Raw genomic sequence first — 7,381 nt, forward strand, 5'->3', positions numbered from 1 at the left:
CATTAAACATGTTTAAATCTCTAGATCCCAAACCCCCTGCACTCTCACTATGTCATTTTAAACCAACTCATCCAATGAACCTCTCTCCTCTTAGTTTCTCCACCAAAAAGTTGTCATTTTAGTATTAATCTCATCACAAATCTTCTTGGGAAATTTAAAACACGACATTGTGTAAGTCATAATAGTGCAAGCAATAGCTTTTAGCATAATTTCCTTACCCCTTGGTTTAACATCTTCAGTTTCCATCCTTTATTTTTTATTTTATTTTATTTTTTGCAAAATTCCTTCTTTGACAAAGCCCATAGCTTGCCTCTTTGTTTTGCCCTCAAAAGTAGGAATTCCTAGGTATGATCCTACATTATCAGCTACTGCAATCTGTTGCTCTTGACTCATATTCACTCTTTGTTATTGTGGCACATTTGCACTAAAAAAGATACTCGACTTGCTGAAGTTAAAAAGCTGACCTGATGCTGCACGATGGCCAGCTATGCAGTAGCTAAAACTTTGATGCATGATTTTGACCAGTTGATAGCTGGTTTCTTACTTGGTTCCTTTGTAACTTATTTTTTGTTAAGCTTTGAATGTATTGATGTTTAGGTGTTGATTAAGCTGATTAGTCAGCTTATCCAAGTGTGCAGCTCATGTTTTACAAGTTTCAAGTTTAGTTAGTGGTAGTAGTTAGTGTTTGGTATGTTGGTTGACTTGAAACCTTGTAATGCTTTGTTGATTGTAATGAAAATTTTGTTTTTCATTTCTTTGCTACTCATTTTGGTCTTCTTTGCGAAAACACCAATAACTTGTATCAAGAGTATGTTGTCTTTAAGGGCCATTTTTTTTTGTTTTTTGTTTTTTGTTTCTTGCTGAAAAAGATAAAAGTTGTTTTGTTTCTTGTTGTTGTAAAACATGTCTTCAACAAACTTCTGACCACCTTCACTACCTATTTTTGCTTGAGAGAACTACTACATTTGGGTAGTGAAGATGAAGACCTACCTCCAGATTTAGGAGCCACCACCCTTGAGAGCAAATCCCACCGTTTCTTAGATAAGGAAACACAATGATGATTGTGCCAAGAAATACAAAGCAATGTCTTGTCTATAGAATGGTGTTTCAAATGTTATTTTCATCAGGATCTTGACTTATGAAATTCCCAAACAAGCGTGGGACAAGTTGAAGGGGGAGTTCCAAGGCTCAAAAGACAAGACAACAACACCTCATCAATCTGAAGAAGGATTTTGAAAAATTGAAGATGAAAGAGGCTGAGACAGTTAAGCAATACTCAAATAGGATTATGGCAATGGTTAATAGCATCAGGTTACTTGGAGACCAACTCAATGATAGCAAGATTGTTGATAAGGTTATCACAACACTTCTTGAAAGGCATGAGTCCAAATTTTCCTCTATGAAAGACTCAAGGGACTTGTCAAGAATTTACTTGTTTGAGTTGATAAATGTTCTCTATGCTTAAGAGCATAGAAGAGCAAGTAGACAGAAGAAGCATTCTAGGCCAAAAGCAAGGAAGGCTTGAGTTCCTCAAGCTATAAGGGAAAGAAGAGCTAGAATGAAAAGAAAGAAAAGCCAAAAAGAGATGTTGAAAGGAAGAAGTATCCTGTAACACCCTATACCCAATCCAATCACCGAGTGTAGGTACCAAATGTCACAATGACCCATTTTAACTACTAACATTCCTAACCTAAAGCGTTTATTTAATTTGAAGATATAAATTTTTTAAAATCTAACGTTTACCATATCCTATAAGTATGACAATATTACAAACTTGTCACCTTAAGAGAGACCAACCCACATTTTCACATTCTAAAATTTGGTGCTTTAAAACAAACACATCATCTAAGTCTCCAAGGTGTGATCTCTAAAAGAGTTCCTCTATATACATGGAACGGTTTACGCGTCCAACTCTCAATTCTGGTGGTGTCTAGCTTGTTCCCTCCACTCTAGCCCAGAGTCAAGTCATTATCCTACACCCAAGGCAACAAATTCATAAGTCCAAAAGAACTTAGTGTAATGGCCCAAATTTGAGGTTATCGGAACAGTGGTTTCGGGACCACAAATCTGATGAGAAAAATTTTATTTTTCTTATATTTTTATGGTCTACAATTTCACAAAATGATTTCGTGAAAATTTCGTTCGAAAATTTCGACGTTTGGGCACTCAATTTAGTCAAAAGGACTAAATTGTAAAAGTGCAAAAGTTGAGTTCTACATGTTAGAGGTGTCCAATTGTTATGAAACTTTAAATTGGAGGTCCTTATATGGTAATTATACTATTGGTAACTTGGTAGACAAAATGGACATGAGATAAGTGAAATAGAAAATTTTTAAGTTAGGGGCAATTTGGTAATCTAGTAATTAAAATGAATTAAAAGGAAAAAGATGACAAATTATGCTCATCTTCTTCATATGAACGAAATCAGCAAGGGGGGAAGCCATAGTTAGGGTTTTCAAGCTTCCAAGCTCCATAGTAAGTGATCCCAAGCCCCGTTTTTAATGTTCTTTACGTTTTTGAGATCCCGGTAGCTTAATTTAGCTTATTCTAGCAATAATTTAACCTAGGGTTTATATTTGTAAAAATACCCATAGGTGAAAAGTGTTTATTTTGATGTTTTATGATAGAATATGAAGCTAGAAATTATGTTAAACAACTTTTGCTAAGCGATTTTAAGTGCAAACGAGTAAAACGACATAATCGGTAAAAATACCTAATGTTCATAAGTACATGTTAGAGTGGGAATTTGATGTTGCCATAAAAGGGAAAAATGTTCAGAATGTTATAAAACATAAGAATAAGAGATGAAGTTTAATTTCCGAGCCTTGGGGCAAAAATGTAATTATGTAAAAGTTTAGGGGCAAAATTGTAATTTTGAAAAAGTTAGAGTCAAGGGCTGTTTTGTTGAATGTGAGTATTAAATAAGTTAAATTTACTATTTTAGATCAAGAAGTACGAAACTCGAGGTTAGACAAAGGGAAGAATAAAGTTGAAGACTAAGTTGGTGAATTTGGCTATAATTGGTACCGAGGTAAGTTTACGGTAAATAAATGCAATATTTCAATATTTATTATCAATGCTGTTATTTTCCAGCAACTATGAATTTATTTTATGAATTTATTTGATGATGATCTAAGCATGAAATGATAGAGAATTAAAATTTAAAAGTCCCGTTGATACATAAGGATGGTACTGGATACGAATGTCATGACATTTGGGTAAAGAGATCCCATGTAAGACCATGTCTGGGACATGGCATTGGCATCCTTAAGATCATAAGAGGTCCCCTGTAAGACCATGTCTGGGACATGGCATGGGCACCGAGACGAGAGGTCCCATGTAAGACCATGTCTGGGACATGGCGTTGGCACCGAGATGAGAGGTCCCCTATAAGACCATGTCTGGGACATGGCATGGGCACCAACATGAGAACATCCCATGTAAGACCATGTCTGGGACATGGCTTTGGCATGTTATTATCAGAAGAGACCCGAGTATCCTTATTATTCCAATGTAGCTCAACGGGCTTGTAAACAAATTATGTTCATGAAAGTTCAGTTTAAAGCATAAATGGCAAGCTCAGGTAAGTTATAAGAGTTAAGAACTTATTATACTATCAATTGATGTTCAACGATGCAGCAAGAGTTGAGTAAGTTATGTACACAAGTATTCTAAGTAAACAAGCAAGAGAACTAGTATGAGATTAACTAAAGAGTAAACTAGAGATATAGACATTTGAGTTTAATTATTTAAGTTAAATATTGTTATTTATTTGCTAGTAAACTTACTAAGCTTTATGCTTACTTCTTTTATTTCTCTTTCTCTTATAGTATTGCAAAGCTACTTCAAGGATCCTAAAGAAGTCGGAGATCGTCCACACTATCAACCACAACTGCTCGGTATTTTATATCGAATCACGTTTGAGTTATGGCATGTATAGGGATTTAGTTATTTTGTATGTTTGTGATTATGATTTTGCTAAAGAATGGTGTGTAAGTATTTGATGATGTATGGTTATTAAAATGGTTAAGTATGAAGGTATTTGTTGTTATAAGAGTCTAGGTGATAAATTATGCATGGAAATCATGAAAGGATAAAATTTTGCAAAGAAACAGAATTCAGGCAGCAACAGTGACGTGACTTTGAAAAATCACCCAAGATAGTATAAAATGAATTAGAGGGTGAATGATATATGGAATTAAAGCTTGTTGAGTCTATTTTCATGGAAAAATAACGGTGTAGTGAAAGGAATTTTATATTTTAAGATATGTGAATTTTCGTGAGATAGGGTCAGAACAGTTTTTGGTGTCCCTGTTTTGAGTTTAGAAAATCATTAAAATTGTGCAAAATGGTTATGAGTTATAGTTTATATGTATAGATTTCTCATTGAGTTTATTTTCTGTAGAAACAAGTAAGAACTTCATATGAAAATCCTACAGTGAGAAAACTTATTTTTAGTGACTAGAGGTCAGGGCAGTCAGGTGGTGAAACAGGGGAGACTTTAACTAATAAACTGTACTAATTGGCTGAACCAAAAATTCTAAAAATTTTATGGTGAGTATATATATGAGTCTAGTTTTAGGGAAAATTTACGGAATTAAATTTCGAGTTCTGTAGCTCAAGTTATAATTAATTTAGTAACTGCTGCGCGATTGGACAGATTTGCTGTAAATAGTGAAATAAATTTTCAAACCTAGTTTTTATGCTCCGAATTGGTAAGATAAGCTAAGTAATACCTCGTGCTCGACTCCGGAAACGGTCTCGGGTAAGGGGTGTTACACTTAGTGAGGTTCCATGATTATGTACAACAAAATATCTTATTATTATTTTTGAAAGGAGGTAGAAGCAAAGAAAAATTCAAACTCCCTATTTGTCCATGGGATTTCCACTGATTATTCCAGCACGATTATCGCCTTGCCCTTTTCTTAATACCTTTACCTTTTTTTTTAAAGATTGGAATAGAAATGTTTATGGATTCTTAAGTTTTTGTAAGAGGTATCTCATGAGGAAGCTTTCCAAGGTCCAAGTGAAGTTAAAGCGCTCTGATTCTATTCATCTAGTTCATCAAGAATTGGAGATTCGAAACAAGTTGGAAAACATGTTTAATCATAAGGAGTTATTGTAGAGACAAAAGGTGATGTGTGATTGGTTGCATTTGGGTGACAGAAATATGAAATTCTTTCATAGTCGTTCACTTTAGAGAAGAAAGTTTAATCGTATCATGGCCTTGCGTCTTGATAATGGTGAGTGATGTTGTGATCAAAGTAGACTTCAAACTGAGGTTGCGGGATTCTTTGAAAGATTATATGGTGAAACTCCGGAGTTGATGAGGGATCTTCTGATGGATATCTTTCCACATCTTAATTTATCTTATATTGCTTACTTGGAAGAGCCAGCAACTAATGATGAGATTAAAAGGGCTTTCACTACACCAAAACAGGCTTTTAGCGACGCTTTTAGTGGCGTTTGTACAAAAAACGCCACTAAAAATCGAGCATTAGCGGTGCTTCCCCAAAAACGCCGCCAAAACTGATCATTAGCAGCGCTTTTTAGAAAAACGCCGCAAAAAACCTAAGCCCAACGACGTCGTTTTCAAACCTTGTGGGTCTTTAGCGGCGTTTTTCAAGAAGCGTCGCTAATGCGTGGACCTTTAGCGGCCCTTTTCAAGAAGCGCCGCTAATGCGCAAACCTTTAGTGGCGTTTTTTAATAAGCGCCGCTAATGCGCAGACCTTTAGCGGCGTTTTTCAGGAAGCGCCGCTAATGCACTGACCTTTAGCGGCATTTTTTCATGAAGCGCCACTAATGCTCAGACCTTTAGCGGCGTTTTTTGTAAAGCGCCGCAAAAACATATTATGTATTTTTTTACTTTTTAATTTGTTTGTTTATATTAATTAAAATTGAATATATTTTTAATTGAATATTTGTTAAAATGGATAAATTTGAAATAATGAGACATTGAAATAATTTGAATTAAAAACATAGCAAAATATTTGTTAAAAATGAAAAAATTAAAATACTATTAATTAAAAATATTCTAAATTTTTTGGGTACATGATTAATTGCTTTTAATCTATATATTAAATAATTTCATATATAATTGTAAAGGATACAATAGTAATAATTTTAAAATATTTATTTTGTATAATTATCATTATATATAGTTTAATATATACATGGTTTAGGGTATATGGTTAATTTAGTAGTTAAGGCCGGTTTAGGAGTCACAATTTTAAGGTTTATAGATTACGGAATATTTAGGGATTATATATGGATTAGAGATTCTAGTTTAAGGGTTGTGATTTAAGGGTAATGGGGTATAGAGGTTATGGGTTAGAGGTTAAGAGCTAGTTAGGGATTTAAACAGTTTATGGTTCGGTGTTAGGTTAGGGTTTAGGTCTAGATTAATTAGTGTGTTTTAATTTATATATTAAATAAGGTTTAGGGGTTAGGAGTTAGGTGCTGAGGGTTATGAGTTTAGGGTTTTAAGATTTAGGGCTAATGATTTAGGATTTAGGGTTTAGGGGTTAAGGGTCGGGTTAGAGTATGGTATTTGATTTAATTTCTATTTTTTAAATTATATATATTAAATAATAAGGATTAGTAGTTAGTGGTTAGTGGTTAATTGGGGTAATTAGGGTTATGAGTTTGGGATTAGAGGTTTAGAGTTAGAGATTTAGGGTTTAGAGATTTGGGGTCGAGTTAGGGTTTAAGGTTTAGGATAATTAGTATTTTTTTAATTTATATATTAAATAAGTTTTTATATAAGTGTGAAAGATATAAAAAATTTTAAACATTATTAATTTTTATATAAGTTTTTATGCTAATTGAATATAAAAAATTGAGATTTGGCGGCGTTTATAGCAAAAAACGCCACTAATATACATTCGAATTTTTCTAAACGGTGTCGTTTCATTAGAATAATTGAATTTTATAGTGGCGTTTAAGCCAAAAAAAACGCCGCAAATTTATATTCTAAATTTTCTATACGGCGTCGTTTAATTTGAGGAATAAAAATTTTATACCGGCATTTTTCGGAAAAATGCTGGAAATATGATTTTAAATATGTCAAAACGATGCCGTTTACGTAAAGAATGAAATATTTTTGTGGCGTTTTACTGAAAGCGCCTCAAGTATTTTTGACATTTTATCAATGCGGCGTCGTTTATGTCCTGGATTGAAATATTTTAGTGGCGTTTTGTAAGAAAACGCCGCAAATACTTATTAAATTTTGCCAATGCCCAATTTTAAATAATTTTCCAACTTCAAGCTCGTTTTATCCAAATCACCCATTTCATTGTTTAAAAACAATAAAAAATATAAATCTAAGCCTAACCATATTTTGGACTAGGTGAGTTGTATGGGTACTGAACATTTCTAATT

The 7,381-nt window shown here is 33.5% G+C and overlaps 1 long non-coding RNA gene across 1 annotated transcript; it reads left to right on the forward strand.

Annotated features, from left to right (window-relative positions):
* The first annotated feature begins 2,414 nt into the window (after positions 1-2,414).
* On the forward strand, positions 2,415-4,033 carry LOC128041075 (uncharacterized). The gene is made up of 3 exons (XR_008195805.1): positions 2,415-2,475; positions 2,945-3,031; positions 3,831-4,033. It is a non-coding gene; the product is annotated as an uncharacterized LOC128041075 (long non-coding RNA).
* Positions 4,034-7,381: the final 3,348 nt, after the last annotated feature.

The sequence above is a fragment of the Gossypium raimondii genome, chromosome 1 (genome assembly GCF_025698545.1).
Source record: "Gossypium raimondii isolate GPD5lz chromosome 1, ASM2569854v1, whole genome shotgun sequence".
Classification (NCBI taxonomy): Eukaryota; Viridiplantae; Streptophyta; class Magnoliopsida; order Malvales; family Malvaceae; genus Gossypium; species Gossypium raimondii.